We start from the raw sequence: 16,647 nt of genomic DNA, 5'->3' as shown, positions 1-16,647 counted from the left end.
TCCAAGTACTTCCATGCCTGCCACCCTCCCCATGGAGGAGATTTAGGTGGAGTTTCTGGCTCTGACTACTAGCTCCTGGTCCAGTCCTGGCTATTGTAGCCATTTCGGTAGTGAACCTGTGGGTTCAAGACCTCTCCCCTTTCCTCTGCTGTCCTCTCTCTCCTCCCCCCTCCCTCTCCTCTGTTCTCCCCACTCTCTCCTTCCAACCCCTGCCTCTCTATTCCTCCATTCCCACCTCTTGCTTTGTTGTGTTTTTTAAGATTTATTTATTTATTTATTTGAAAGCAGAGTTATATATACAGAGAGGGAGATAGTTCTCTGGTTCACTCTCCAAATGGTTGCAATGGCCTGAACAGGGCCAGTCAGAAGCTAAGAACTAGGAACTTCTTCCATATCTCCCACGTGTATATAGGGGCCCAAGCACTTGGTTCATCTACTACTTTCCCAGGCACATTACGAGGGAGCTGGATTGGAAAGTGGAGCAGCCAGGACTCGAGCCAGCACCCATGTGGGATGCTGGGACTGCAGGGCGACTTTACCCTCTATACCACAGCGCCAGTCCCCTTCTCTGCCCTTTTTTTTTTTTTTTTTTTTTTTTTTTTGACAGGCAGAGTGGACAGTGAGAGAGACAGGGAGAAAGGTCTTCCTTTACCGTTGGTTCACCCAACAATGGGCTGCTGCGGCCGGCGTGCTGCAGCCGGCGCACCGCGCTGATCCGAAGCCAGGAGCCAGGTGCTTCTCCTGGTCTCCCATGGGGTGCAGGGTCCAGGACTTCGGCCATCCTCCACTGCACTCCCGGGCCACAGCAGCCTTCTCTGCTTTTTAAATAAATAAATCTTTACAAATAGATATGAAAGAGAAAGTTGACATTGTATTCTGAATAGAGAAAATCCCTGAAGTAGCATTCTAAGTTAACTTGTATCCTCCAAAAGGTTACGTTCAACACTTGCGAATGTGATCTTATTTATAAACAGGGTTTTGCTGAAGTAATGAAGTTAAAATAAGATCATATTCATTAGGTGCACCCTAATTCAATCTGACTAGTGTCCTTCCATAAGGAAATAGAGAATCAAAGATAACACTATGTGAAGATGACCATGTAAAACGGAGGCACACAGGGAGAAGATGACCATGTAAAACGGAGGCAGATATCGGAGCAGTGTTCTAAGCCAAGGCACACTCAGGTCTGCCAGTCATTACCAACAGCTGGGAAAGAGGCACCCAACAGATCCCCCATCAAAGTACTGAGTGCTCAGGAGGAATCCACACTGCCCAGAGCCCTATTCTGAATGGGTAGACTCCAGAATTTCAAGAGAGTTACTTCCTGACCTCTTGTTCTTTTAGGACACCTGTAGTATTTTGTTAGAGCTGCCATAGAAAATCAATAGAAGCAACAAATCCTACAAGTCAAACAGAAGATAATTTAAATATATATTATCAGGACTTTTAAACAATATTAAACGAAGAAGAAAATTCATAGAACACAGTATGTTCCAGGAAAATGTGAAGTGGTTCACTGATACCAAACTCTATTAAACAACTGAACCTCAAGAATAAAAAGTTCTTCCAGACTGCAGGCAGAAAATGAACTTAAGGACTCTGATAATCTAAGATTCCTTCTTCTAAAAAAGATAAAATAATGGTTTTGATAAAATGATGAAATCCAGCCAATCAAGTCAGAAAGCAGAATGAAGACCTCAACTATGAAGAAGTTCAGATGCAACAACTTGAGGTGAGCCCTGAATACACTGAAAGGCAGCACTGATGGAAGGAGCACTGGGGATCAGCAGTAAGAGGTAATTTATTATAAATATTTAAATCGAGTATTAAAGAAGCTCAGCATAGTTTAAGAGATAGAGAGGAGTCAATAAGTAGTGGACAAGATCTCAAGTTTAAAATTATGAATCTAATCTGTTAAATATTTAGCCTCTTTTTTTAATATTCAATATGCTTAGTGAATAGTAAAAAATAAATAAATAAATAACTTCACAGGAGCCACTATGCTAACTAGTAGAAATGCAGTATGAGTAACACATGGCCCCTGACTTCATAAGGTTTATAATCTCTTGAAAAAAATAACAATTATAACTGAACATTTTATCCATTGTTTCATTAGTATCATCATATCCACTTCACATCCTATTATGAAATAGGCATTAATCAAGGTCCCTGATACGCATCTCATGGATTCTCACAATAGCACCACAGCAAAGACTGCCTATTGTCATCATCCTACATTTTATGATAAATGATTCATCTAAAATTTAGTTAGATGCAGTTAGGAGCCAGCACTGGGCATAGAAGCTTAAGCCTCCGGCTTCCCATATGGGTGCCAGGCTGCTCCATTTCCAACCCAGCTCCCTGATAACACACCTGGGAAAAGCAGTGGAAAATGGCCCAACTTCTTGGGCCCTTGAACTCACATGGGACACCCAGAAGAAGCTCCTGGATCCACCTGTTGTCACTTGGGGAGTGAACAAGCAGATAGAAGGTCGATCTCTCCCTGCCTCTCTCTCTCCCTCTCCTGTATCTCTGCCTTTCAAATAAATAAAAACCTTTAGAATAATAAAATATTAAATAAAATTTGTAAAGTTCAATTTTATTTACATTTCTTTTTGACTTTTAAATTTAAGTAAAACTAAATGTAGCAGTTGCTTGACTCACAGAATGAAAAGAAAAGTGAGCTAAGAATCAAGGGAAGAGGGAAGAGAAGAGCAACAGGATCTGTTTCAGCTCTGTTCTTCATCAGCACTAACCTTAGACGTAGTCTTAACCATTCTGCATTCTAGACCACAGAGGGATGCTGTTTGTTCTCCTCTTACCAGTTCCCTTTTTCTTTCCTTAATCAATTGAACCCCTGTATTTTAGTTGTCCAAAATAAGGATTAAAGTTCCCAACATCCCTAGCAGTTGGTGACCATGTGACTCTGCCAAAACTCATTGTGTTATAAGCAGATATTGTGCAAATTTTGGGCAGTGTCCCTCATGGGAAAGGTGTGACCCCTACCATATTCCCCATCGTCCTACATCTTGCAATGCGATTATGGTAACAAGCTCATTCTGCATCATTCTACACTACGCAGAACTTCTAGGAAGAGAAAGCAGAAGCAAGCTGGACTTTGGATGATTAAGGAGCTTCCACACCAGCTCCGCCTGTCTCTATCAGCTTCTCCCGAGAAACAAGCAGATGTCGGTTATGTAAGCTGCTATTTTGCATGCCAGCTGAAGTGCAGTCTTGACAGATCCAGATGTCTTTTTAAAACACTAAGAAACATTTGTCCATATCTTTTTAGAAGATTATTTGTAATGTAGAGTTACAGAAAAATGGAGAGGCAGAGATATACACAGAGATCTTCCATCCATTGGTTCATTCCCCTAAATGGCCACAATGGCCAGGGCCGGGCCAGACCGAAGTCAGGAGCTTCTTCCAGTTCTTCCACGTGGATGCAGGGGCCCAAGCACTTGAGCCATTCTCCACTGCTTTTTCAGGCCATGAGCAGTAAGCTGGATTGGAAGTGGAACAGCCAGGACTCAAACCAGTGCTCATAAGGGATGCCATCATCACAGGGAATGAGTTTACCCACTATGCCACAATGCCAGCCCCCATTTGTCCAAATGAAACAATCACAATAGTCAGTCATCCAGTATTTATCAGTAACCCAAGTTCCAGAGCCAAATCTAATCATTCTATAACTAAAGAAAAACAAACTGCATAAGAATAAAAGAAACAAAGACAAAATTCAAGCAAACATTCCTGAAACTAGGATTAAATCCCTAACTGGACTGAAGGAGACATCATGAGCCACCCCGACAATTCTTCTGACACCCTCTCTCACCCTTTTCTTCCTGATCTTTGACAATCTCACCAACTCATGCTGCACAGGACCCTTCATCTCCCTCTATACCTCACCCAGCATCATCTATCAAAATCCCTGACTCATGCCCTCTATCCTCCACTCGCATTGCTAAATAGATCTACACCCTCTTTTTTTTTTTTTTTTTTTGACAGGCAGAGTGGACAGTGAGAGAGCGAGAGACAGAGAGAAAGGTCTTCCTTTTGCCGTTGGTTCACCTTCCAATGATCGGCGCACCACGCTGATCCGATGGCAGGAGCCAGGTGCTTATCCTGGTCTCCCATGGGGTGCAGGGCCCAAGCACTTGGGCCACCCTCCACTGCACTCCCCTCTTTTTAAACATCTTGCATATCAGCCATGTACCTCTCTAAAGCATTCATATCTGAATTCCTCCTTGCCCTTCAGTGGCCCCAACCCCATAAGCCAAGTGACAGAGCACTTAGGCAAGATGAGCAAACAAAGGGGGACAGAGATGAAGTTCAGAGAAAATTTCCAGAGGCAATACAAAAATATTTGCTAAGTATAAATCTACCAAATGAAGATCCTTGGCAATGTTAATTTTCCTGATCCAATAAGGCTGGTAAAAAAATTCACAGAGTCAGAAAGAAGATGAGAGGTAACCAAAGGCTGGGACAAAAAGAGTAGTAAGTTTTTACTTAACAGTGAGAGGGACTCTGGGGAAATAAAACATTTTGGAAGTAGATAGTGATAACTGCACAACATTGTGAATGTTGTACATGCTACCGATGTATACTTGGAAATGGTTAAAATGACAAATATTGTATTACCATATTTTAAAACAAAAGAATGGACAGACAGGCAAACATTTTTCTGTTTTTATCCTCTTTGCTCCATCTTCCTGCCTAGAGTACAGTTAATATACAAATTAGAACAAGCCAACAAGAGTCCATGAGATAATGGACTTTTATCTGAAGATGCAAAGGGACTTCAAAAAATTCATGGAGAAAATAAAGTCAAAATGTTTGAAGCAAAAATTTTATGAATTTTTGGGGAAAATTTTGAAATCCTTATATTTGATAGGTCTTCAAAGAGTTCGCAGAAAATGCATATTATGAAGAAATTGCATATGGATTTCCATGTTGTCCACAAGCTTCTTGAAGTGCTGTCACATTAAACATTATAGAGCAGAGAGGTGGAAAAGGTAACTACAGGACAGCCCCTATCTGGACCCCACCACAGGTGGCCAACTTTCTGAAAACAGGGGGCACCATTTGGTGTTTGCTCAACATCCGAGCCATTGGATGGCTAGATGCTGTAGTTACAAGTGCTGGTACTGGATATTCCAAATCACATCACACTCTGAACCCTGGCACATTGCTGCTAGTGTCTGAGGAACACGGCTAATACATGACTGCTCTGAAATCATACAGGTGGTACGCTCAAGTGGGCATAATCCTGGAAGTGAACCTCTACCTAACATGCAAGACACTTGAGTCATAGACAATAAATGTATATGATAAATGCTCCTCTGAGGGCAGGAAATGCAATTGTATCTTAATGTACAACTATTAAAGCTGAGAGCGTCTCTCCAGGGACATCTGCACAAAAGCAGGAGAAAGTGGCACTTACTAGGGCACTAGAATGGGGGATATGAAATTCTTTAACAATCCATACTGACTCTAGCTCGGCTTTCTCAATGGTCTATACTCACGGAGCCATCTGGAAAGACAGGGCTCTTAATTTTTAATAGCAGAGGCATTAGATATATGGTAAAGAAATTCTTAGCCTACTACAGGCCATTGTAAACCCTAATCAATTATCTAGTGTGCACTGTACAGAACACCAGAAATGAGATTCTGGTGAAACATAAGGGAAGCATCTGGCTGATGCTGCTACAGAAGAGTGAGATTTGTCTGGAGGTATTTTATAACCAAGACCATAGGAGTTAGGCAAGAGGGGGCATGAGGACAGGGGCCATGAATCTGAAACAGTTCACTTTCAGAGCTTGTTTTTCAGAGCATGTTCCAGGAAGGCTTATCTGGAAACACTGTATTCAGAGGCAGCCAGGCCACCATGAACAAAGAAAGCCCCAAGGGCGCAGTCGGTGAGATCTGAGTTGCAGTTTCACAGTCTGTGAAGATGTGTGTTGCTTGAGCAGCAGTGGCCCTTGCACCCGCCCCCTCCTATGTTCTCTGTGTATACTGCAAGCAGGCAGGCATCTCCTGTTCCCCCTTCTCTGCCCTGGACACTTGACCCCTTGCTAGAGTAGCCATGGAAACCTGCTTCTCAGGGAGGCACTCTCTCTACAGGACTATACCTTCCCACTCTTTCTGCCACAAGCAAATAAAACTGCTTTGAGCAACTCCCACCTGAGGCTGATTGTTTGGCAACACCTCAGTGAGTTGGATCCTTTGGTCTGCTAACTTCTCTAGATGAATTTCCGATACAATTGCAATCAATTCCAAATTCTATTTCCTGACTTAGCAGCCCCTCCATTATACGGTCCCCATCTGCCTCTCCGATTTCCACCTCAAACCTTTGTCACTTGTTCACCTTGACGTATTTGTATTTGGCATTCCCTCTGCCTGGAAGGATCTCCCCTATCTATACGTGGTAGTTCCCCAACTCCTTAGAAATCTCTAAGGAGATTTCAAATGTAAGCCTGTGCTGGCCAGCTTATCTAAAATAGCTAACAAAAAGCACTCTAATTTTCTTCATAGTGTTTATCTTTTCCAGAACCCTACTGTATTTTTTTTTTTCATTTTGTTGTGTATCACAGGACTCCCGACTGGAACTTCAGCTCCATTAGAGCAGAGGCTGTTTTCTGCTCATCACTATCTCCAGCACCTGCCACAGCATCTGGCCCATAGCAGGACTACTTTTACTCACCCTTTCTGTTTATAATACATGCATCTGTTTCACGGTTGCCAGTAGATGGATCTTTGCAACTAGATGTCACATTTAATGTTTTCTCCAACTCTGCCTCTTTCTCCATTCATCCTGGCACCCACCACTACACCTGTTAGAGTTCAGAACACCAAAATATGATAAAACAAATGAAAATTTTTATTTCTGGTCTTGTTTTGGCTGTGATGAGTCTCTTGCTTAGCCTGTGATCTTATTTAATAAAAATTGACCTTCCTGCACCAATAATTAACTACAATTCCACAAAATGGTAAAAAACTTGACATATCTCTTTCCATGTATGCAGGGCCTTATCCTTTAAACAATTTTAATAGTAATGATTATATCATTTTGCTCTATTTTTCAATTTTAATAAAGGCAAATTGCTATTTTATTGAATTAGAAAAAAAAATAGTTTTGAAACCTGCTTGTAAAGAGATACAAATACATTTTAAAGTACTAAAAATACAGTGTAGAATCTACATAAGTGAGCCTAACAATGATGTCTTCTTTGCAAGGACAGGATCGCTAGCCACCACAAGCCTACACATGTACATCAGAGTTAGTTATTCTGTTTCTGCCTCAGGATCATCCTGCTAGATGACTGCTGTTTAAGTTCCCAAGTTTCTTAATATTACCCCCCCAGTGCCAACTTCATTCCAGACAGTGCACGTCACGGACCAACACCCATGACTGAAGATCTGACTACTGCCATTTTCAGCAGCAAGGGCGCTTTAAATCAAGTTACTCAATTCACAGCTCCCCTCTAAAACACGCTGGTGAGTGAAACAAGCCCATCTGTAAAGGGCACACCTGTGTGATTCCAACTATGACATTCTAGAAATAGCCAAAGGACAGAGATGCTAAAAATCTCGGTGGTTGAATGTACTTAATGCGGCTAAATCCTACACTTAAAAGTGGCTAAAAGGGTAAATTTTCTGTTACGTATATTTTACCATAATTTTTAAAAAGACAAAAAGAGTCATTGTTGGGAGTTCAGAAGGGATGATGATGAGGGGTGATGAGGGAAATTCCACAGTTTTTAAGGCAGGTCAAAGTTTTCTGGGTTATACTGTGGTAGTAGGTACCTAACAGCATCCACGTGTCCAAACTCACAGAACTGCCACTGAGAAGAGTCCACCCCAGTATCAACTACAGATTGTAGTTCATTAGAATGCATCAACGCTGGCTCATCAACTGTACAAAGTGCATCATACACAAGATGTTAATAACAGGAATATATGGCAGGGTGGCAAAGAGCATAGTTAGAAACACTCTTTATTTGCCATTCAACTTTCTATAAATCTAAAACAGCTCTGAGAAATACATTCTACTAATTGAAAAACAAAAACAAAACAGTTCCCTTTCCAGTCACCGATTCTGAGGCAAACAGAACTTTCATACACGTCCTTTTGGCAAACTATAGATTTAAGGTGATATTGCCATAATTGTATGTTCATATTTCTTCAAAATATGTATGAGTTTCCTGTTTAATAAGTACTCTTAACTACCAAACAATTCATTTTGGTTTGGTGAACATTTATTAAGTGGCTATTCTTAAGGCTCTGTGAGAGCCACCCATATACTTGTAAGAAAAACAAAGCAAAATATTTTCTCCAATCACCCTGGTGGAAAGGAAAAGCAAAGTGCTCATGGGGTTTTCCGAGAAGCTTTCTTGAGGGCACACAGGTCACCTTGCTCCCTAACAATTTTCCCCAGCAATCTCATAGCAAACGGACTCTATCCTACCTCCCATACCTTTTTATGGATTCCTTGGCACCCACCACAGAAAGAAGATAATTTCTCAGAGCAAACGGCCACATTGATATTCATGGGATAAATGGTTTGCAACTGAACAGCAACACCCTGCTAATGTAAATTTCATACACAGCTTCCAAAAGGTTAAACAATGCTGCCGAGCTCTACTGTGCCCGGAAAGCAAATGACAGCAAGAGGCTCAACCCTGGCGCCAGGCTGAGTCTTTCCCACAAAGTTCTCCCAGCAGCAATGTCAAGCTCTCTGCTTGCAGAACATCCAGCACCCTTCAGCTGGAAATTAACAGCTCAGTAAAAACAAATAAACCCCAATCGACTCTCACAACTGAAAAACAAAAATTCACAGGTAAACGATGTGGAGGCGGGAAGCACAGATGGAAGCATTTTCAAGTTTTTAAACAATTTTCCCAAATATGCTTGCTGCATATCATCATCCATTCAGCTCTCTGAATCCATTCTCATCAGTATTTGACGGCCTGGTGTGTGCCAAGTATCTTTCAAGGTACTGTAGAGAGGCAGAGACAGGTGTTAAGGTGCAGATTAAGCTGTCACTTGGGTTGCCCACATCCCCTATTGGAGTGCACGGTTCCATTGCCAGATACTTCCAAGCAGCATACGGTCTACTCTACACTTCTGATCAAGCTTCCTGCTAACGTGTCCAAGATACAGTGGATGATGACCCAGGTACTTGAGTACCTACCACCCACTTGGGAGACTGGGATTAAGTTCTGGGTTCCTGGCTTTGGTCTGGCCCAGCCTCAGCTTTGGGATGTGAACCATCGAATGAATGGAAGCTCTCTCCCTCTCTGTCACTCTGTCTTTCAAATAAATAAATAAACCTTAAAAAATAAATAAATCTTAAAAAAAAAAAAAAGTTGCTGCAGGGCCACACTGAAGGACTCAAGTAATTTCTTTGCATCCTAAAGGGTGTATATTCCGGGACAGGCAGACAATGAGCAAGCTAACTGCAGACTATGGAGACAAATACAGTGGGGTAACAGTGTCACTAGGAGAATGACAGTTCAGTATTGCTGGTCTGAGTGTGCGACCTTCAGTAAGTAGGTCATGGAAGGCCCACAGCAGAGAGGGGAGTAGTACTTAGGTGTCAGAGCAGGAGCAGCCAGCATATTCTCTGCTTGACTAGCTGACTAGCTGCCACACACTCACGTAATGAAACAGGACATGAAGACCATTTGTTCCAGAAACAGCAGTGCCACTGGGCGGGGCTGGGTGGTGTTCCCTCAACATGTGCTTTATGACTCATTTTCAATCAAGGGCTCCCGTATTAATCCAGACAGTAGATCACCCACAAATTTAATTAACTATATTTGTGCAGAATCTCAATATGACCATAAAAATTTAATGCTTAATATAGCTTAAGGTTCAATGCCCTTTCTTTTTCAAAGGAGACAGATGAAATGGCCACAGATTAATTTTTCCGGTCATCTTCAATATATCAGAATTATGAAGACAACAGAGGAAAGTGAATGCTCCAAGTCCCAGTTTGGAGGTGGGATGAAATATAGTGTTTCACTACCATCTACCAAACTCTCCATAAATAAGAAAGATTGCATCTAATGGTTTACTCATAGTAACATTGAACTAGTGCTTCTTGATGCTCTTTCCTCAAGCCAAGTCTCTTATACTTGGGCAGAACAACTTCTAGACATCTAGTGAGAGTGAGAAGAGGGTACAAAAACCTTACAATGAGTTCAGCCAAGTCCATAAATGTCTGTAAGGCATAGTGTGATTTTCTTCACATTTCCACATATTCTAATTTAAGAAAAGCTGTCACAAAGAGCAGCAGACCTGGATTTTACTCTCAGCTCTCACACTGGCTGGTTGTATGACCCTAGGCAAAGCAGTTATCAACCACAAAAGTGAGAGAGGAAAGCATACTCTGAAAACTTCAATGGATTATTGAGCAAACTAAATGAAATCTGGAGATGTAAAATCAGCTGCCATTTCTATTGCCAGGATAAGTGATTCCAGGTCCATAGCAAATGCAAAGGTATTGTGAAGTATCTTACCCTGTAACTACAACTGCTGGACTATCAGAAGCTGAATGTGTCCAGCAAACCTGACACCAATGCAACACAAAGTTTATTTTTTTCACAAAATAATTGGTCAATAGAAGATCATTTTCTGTGCATCCTTCCTTCATTGCTCTGTAGAAGAGATGTTGGAGATTAATTAGTGCATGCTTGCTTTAACCATGAGGAAACCGAGGACCAGAGAAATGAATGGACTCACTTTTCCATTCATAGTACATTTCTCTCAGCCTAGTTCTATCAGTTAAATAAGGTGTTTAGAAGAGAGAAATTATCTAAGACTGTGTTTCAGAGCAGAGCCCACCCACAGGGTTAGAGGTAAACAGATTTACCAAGAATAGATCTGCTTGTTAGGGTACTATGTATTCCAGTTCTGTTTAAGATTACTTTAAAAAATGGGTTTCATGCTGCTAACAATAATGCAACTCTTGGTTGATCAGAGTTGACACACAGGCCTGCCCAAATCCCAACAGCACCCTTTTGGGGGGCTGGAATGTGGTCTATGTGATAATGCCTTCAAGAAGGTCACAGTTCTACAATGGACCTGGTCCCCTAAGTTTTCTTTTGTCTTATACCAATCCACTTGACTCAAGTTACATAGCTGGCCCCAAATCACCACTCATGCTGTCATCTTTCATCCTAGTAAATCCCAAGGTTCACTTCCTTAAGTCATTATCCCCATAATTAAGATACAAATTTGGCTACTACACAGTATAAAAGCTCAAATAAGCTCAAAAATAGAATCTAAGCAGTCCAGGGCTGACATGGCAGTTCCGTGGTGTTGGTAACACTGTTCCTTCCATCATATTGCCCTGCTATTGTCAATCTATGTTTAGGCATCCAAAGCCCAGATAAAACTTTGCATATCTAAAGGTGAATGGCTATTTAGAGCTATTGGTTTATGCCACACTTCTCTGCTAAATTTTAAATGCAGAGAGATACCCTAAGATAAACTTATATATACCCTATGTTGTGGCCAATTTAAAGTAAAATCTTTGCAGGTAGCTGCTGAATGCTCACTTACTGTGAGACAAAACCAATGGGAAAGTCAAGTGTGTGAAGAGGGAAAGGAGACTGGGTGGGAGTAAGCAATTCAGTTTTGGGCGCATTTCATTTGAAATGCCTTGTAGGCATCAAATGGACAAGGTCCAGCTCGAAGTTGCATATACCAGTCTGTTGAATAGCTGAAGAGATCATAATAGAAATTTGGAGTCATCAACAAGTAGACCTCACTGAGAGCGTTAGATGAGAACCTAGGGAAAGGGAAGTAGCCAGAGGAAGAGAAGAGACTTCAATATTGTGGTGTATCAACATTTAGAACTCGGGGAGCTGAGGACAAACCAGCAAGTAAAACAGGAAAAGTAACCCTTGGGGCCAGCACTGTGGCGTAGTGGGTAAAGGCACCACTTGCAGTGCCGGTATCCCATATAGGCAGCAGTTCAAGTCCTGGCTGCTCCATTTCTGGTCCAGCTCTCTGCTACTGGCCCCTGCACCTATGGGGGAGACCTAAAAGAAGTTCCTGGCTTCAGATCAGCCCAGCTCTGGCCATTTGGGGAGTCAACCAGTGGCTGGAAAATATCTTTCTCTCTCTCTCTCTCTCTTTCTCTCTCTCTCTCTCTCTCTCTGCCTCTCTGTAACTGCCTTTCAAATAGATAAAGAAATATTTTTTAAAAAAAGTCACCCTCCATGTTTTAAAAAAAAGGATAATATTTCACACACCAAGGGGGTGATTGAGAAGTACAGAGTGATATATTGAGTAAGTACTGAAAATAGGTTGAAAATAAGGCATCAGAACTTGATACTCAATTAGCAACAGAAGGTCATCCGTCATTGGTTATTATTCTGAAGAATGTTGAAAGCAAAGCCTGTTTGGAAAAGATTCAAGAATACTGAAAACAGGAAAAATCAGAGACATCAAGTATCAATGATTCCACCAGAGAATTTTGATGCCAAGGTGAGCAAAAATGGAATGTAGTTGACAGTGAAATGGGGATAAAGGGTCAGGAAAACTTTAAGATATGAGAAATTCTTAATTCTCACATCTTAATTTCATTGCTAATAGGAAAGATCCCTAGGAGAGATCAAGTTTAATGATGTTTGCACGAGGGAAGAAATGCTGCAGTGTCCTTAGGTAGGCAAGAGGTGATCACACAGAACGTGGAAGTGACAGGATGACATTAGCTAAAATATGGACAGTTCCTCTTGGTCATGCTTGGGAAGTCCAGATATATGGATGTCAATGCCAGCAAGTGAGTAGATGACAGAGGAATCTATGCATGATGCACCCCGTGTCACTTTTTTCAGTAGAATAGGGAACAAGATCATCATTGAGATTCAGGATCAAGGAGGACGTACTGGAGGTTTTAAATAAGAAAATGAGATGTAAAATTGTTATGTTGAAAATGGGAGAATGAATGGTCCAAGAGTATGTTTTGGCGCATTGGCTAAGGGAACAGCTGGGATGCCTGTATCCCCTATCAGAGTGCAAGGGTTCAAAGTCCCATTTCTTCTTCTTATCTACCTTCCTGTTAATGCAAACCCTGGGAGACAAAGATAATGATTCAAGTACTTGGGTCTCTGATATCTGCAGCATAGATCTGAATTTGGTTCTAGATCCCTGGCTTCAGCCTGCCCTAGTCTGGCCTCTGATTATTTTTTAAGAAGAATTATTTATTTGAAAGCTGTAGTTGCTAAGAGATAGGGATACATGGAAATAGAGACAGATCTTTCATCTTGCTGTTCACGTCCCCAAAAGGTCCCGATAGGCAAGCCAAAGGCAGAAGCCTGAAACTCCTCTGGATATCACACATAGGTGGCTGGAGACCAAATCTTTGGGCTACCTTTCGCTGCTTTCCCAGGTCAATTAGCAGGGTGCTGGATCAGAAGTGGAGCAAAAAGGACTGAAACCCCCACTCATATGGAATGCTGGCAGTGCACGAAGAGGCTTAATCTACTGCACATCACTAGCCCTCGTTGTGATCATTTCAGAAGGAACCAGCAAATGGAAGATTTGTCTCTCTCCCCATTTCTCTGTCTTCCAAAGCAAAAGTGAAAGAAATTAATTTTGTTGAGAAAGAGTGGAGAATGTGTTTACCTGGCAGCATCCAGAGTCCCCTTGAAAGTTATCATCAATTAAAAGTAAAACCAAATTGACTCAGGGCCAGTGCTGTGGCTCAGCAGGTTAACACACTGGCCTGAAGCGCTGGCATCCCATATGGGTGCCGGTTCTAGTCCCAGCTGCTCCACTTCTGATCCAGCTCTCTGCTATGGCCTGGGAAAGCAGTAGAAGATGGCCCAAGTTCTTGGGCCCCTGCACCCACAAGGGAAACCCAGAAGAAGCTCCTGGCTTCGGATCAACACAGCTCCGGCCATCACAGCCAGTTGGGGAGTGAACCAGAGGATGGAAGATCTTTCTCTGCCTCTCTTTTCTCTGTGTAGCTCTGACTTTCAAAAATAAATAAATCTTTAAAAAAACAACAAATTGACTGTATGTTTTATTCCAATTATATTCAGCTGCACAGATTCAGGCATGAGTAAGTATAAAACTGTATAAAATGTTATGAGTATATGAGCTGGCTTTGAGATTTAGGAAGGAAAGGAAAGTCATTATGATGGTGAAATACAGCAAAAAAGCAGTGAGGTTACCAAACTGAACCTAGTATCGAAGACTACTGGAGTTGACAGCTACAGGGAGTGAGCTGACAGAAGAAGGGGGTGGTCAAAGGCTGGGTTATAGGGAAATTAGCATTCTGGAAGGGATGCAACTATGTGCAGTGCAGTCCGGGAGAAGGCCACGTGAGAGACTGGCAAAGAGAGGGAAGAGTTACTAGGACAAAGACACCACCCCTGCCCTGTGTTTATCTCCATCATCAAGGCTGTGGCAGGGCCTTTGCCCTTACTAACATCCAGCTTCCTCAGAAGTCAGTATGTCAATCAGTAAAGTCATTACAAGCAGACGCACGCAAAGCAAGTCTGCCCTTTCCCCAGAAGCAGTTAAGAAGAAACGAACATCCCCTAAGATTCTGTCTCCACTGTATTAAGAGGGAACCCCTTATCTCCAATATCCATAGCCCCACCAGTACCCCATGCCTTCAGTCCACTAGACTGACCCTCACCTGCTTTGCTGGGTAGTCACTTCATCAAGGCCCCCAACCCTACCCACTTCCTAGATTCCGAGATCAGCTCTCATCTTCTATCCTCTAATCAAAAGTTGCACGCTTGGGCCCTTATCTCTCACCTATCTCCACTGTCAAGGATTTTCTCTAAACCCCTTGAATTCGAGGCCCATCAATAGCAAGAAAAAAAAGTCCTCCTCACCTTACTGATCTATGCCTAAGCCCTAGCTCATTTTCCCCCTATACCACTTGACCATCGGTACGGGGACAAAGTTTTCTCTTTGATTCTCTTTGTGGCTTCCAGAAATTTTCCCTTTCCTCCTCTTTTTCAACTAAAAAACTGAACAATTCAGTTTTGCATCTCATGTTATCAGATTACATCATACTTTCTCTCTCCTTGTTGTCGTCAAATGACCCATAGGTCATTCCCCTAAAGTCTCCAACACTTTTTGTTCCTGGCTCACTGTCAGGTTCCTCATTACTATTCCTACCTTGGTCCTTAAGATCTTAATGGATGTGTGAATGAATTATCTAGCATACTAGCTCCTTGGTCCCCTACTCAAGATGCCTTCCACTTTCACATCCCCTCCTTTAGCCCAGTTCTATGGACTGAACTGTGCTCTCTCCCACCCCCAAATAACTTACATGTCAAAGTCCTAAGTCTCAATGAGAAGATATTTGGAGATAACACGTTTGCAAGATAATCATGTGTATGTGAGGACATGAGGGTGAACTTCATGATGGGATTCACATCCCTCTAGGAAGACACACCAGAGAACTTGTCCATTCTCTGCTACCTAACAGGAGAGAGAAGACAAGGTGCAAGCTAGTAAGAGATCCCTTATCAGGAGCCAACTGTGCTGGCACCTTAGTCTAGGACTCCTAGTGCCCAAAACAGAGAGAACATAAGTTCCTGTGGTTTAATCTACCCAGTCAGTGGCATTTGCTTATGGAAGCCCAAGCAGAGAACGACACTCAGATAATCACTCTTGTGAATTTAGCTAGATCCGGTCAGTATCTCTGCTAAGAGAGAATCAAGTCTATAAATGTTTGTATGCAGCATGGTCTATCGCCTTCCCCTTGGCGTTCATGAAGCCAAGACAGCAGCAGGCCAATATGACCTCAATCTTAATTTAGACTTAGCTGCTTACCAGCTGTTTGATCTCAACATCTTCAAGCTCTGCTTTATTTTCTTCATTGGAAACATAAAGATCACCTACCTTGCACGAGTGTTTAAAGACTACATTAGATTGTGAAGAAAGTCAAGTAGAAATAAATTACTTGTGCTGTGAAATGTAAAGTTCTAGAGCACATAGCCCCAAACAGCTCAGATTTCCCTGGGGCCAGTGACAGAGGTTTTAAATTGGGCAAAGGGCTGAGTTACAGTTTTACTGGATTTTCATGTTGCTGCTAATGCCCAGTATCCCACATGCCACATAGGAAATATGTTCCCAAGATTATAAACTCTAGAAGATGCTTAACTCAAATATTCTCAAGGCAGGACAGGAAGGACAAGCCCAAGAATGAAACTAAGAATTTTTCTCAGAAGACAGCAATTCAAAGCAAAGTTTCATTTAATTTTTACTCCTGAAGACTCATAAAATTGATGAATTCACAAGATGAATGAATAATGTCCAAGAGCCACTGGTATCTTACCCTTTTCTTTGTGAAATACACAAGAACAATCTTTTGTTACAGGATAAGTAGTATAAGGAAACAAAAGCACTTTATAAAATGTTTTCATAGGAGCCAGCATTGTGGCATAGGATGAGCCTCTGCCTGTGGGGCCGACATCCCCTATGGACCCTGGTTAAAGTCCTGGCTGTTCCACTTCTACTTTATTGTTGATGGCCTGGGAAAGCATAGTTGGGCCCCTGGGCCCTCGTGGGAGGCCCAGAGGAAGCTCCTGGCTACTGGCTTTGGATTGGTCCAGTTCTGGCCATTGCAGCCACTTGGGGATTGAGCCAGCAGATGCAAGTACTCCCTCT

This window comes from Lepus europaeus, chromosome 4, assembly GCF_033115175.1.
Source record: "Lepus europaeus isolate LE1 chromosome 4, mLepTim1.pri, whole genome shotgun sequence".
In the NCBI taxonomy this organism is placed as follows: Eukaryota; Metazoa; Chordata; class Mammalia; order Lagomorpha; family Leporidae; genus Lepus; species Lepus europaeus.
The sequence above is the reverse complement of the archived record's forward strand: the minus strand, read 5'-3'. Positions refer to the sequence as shown.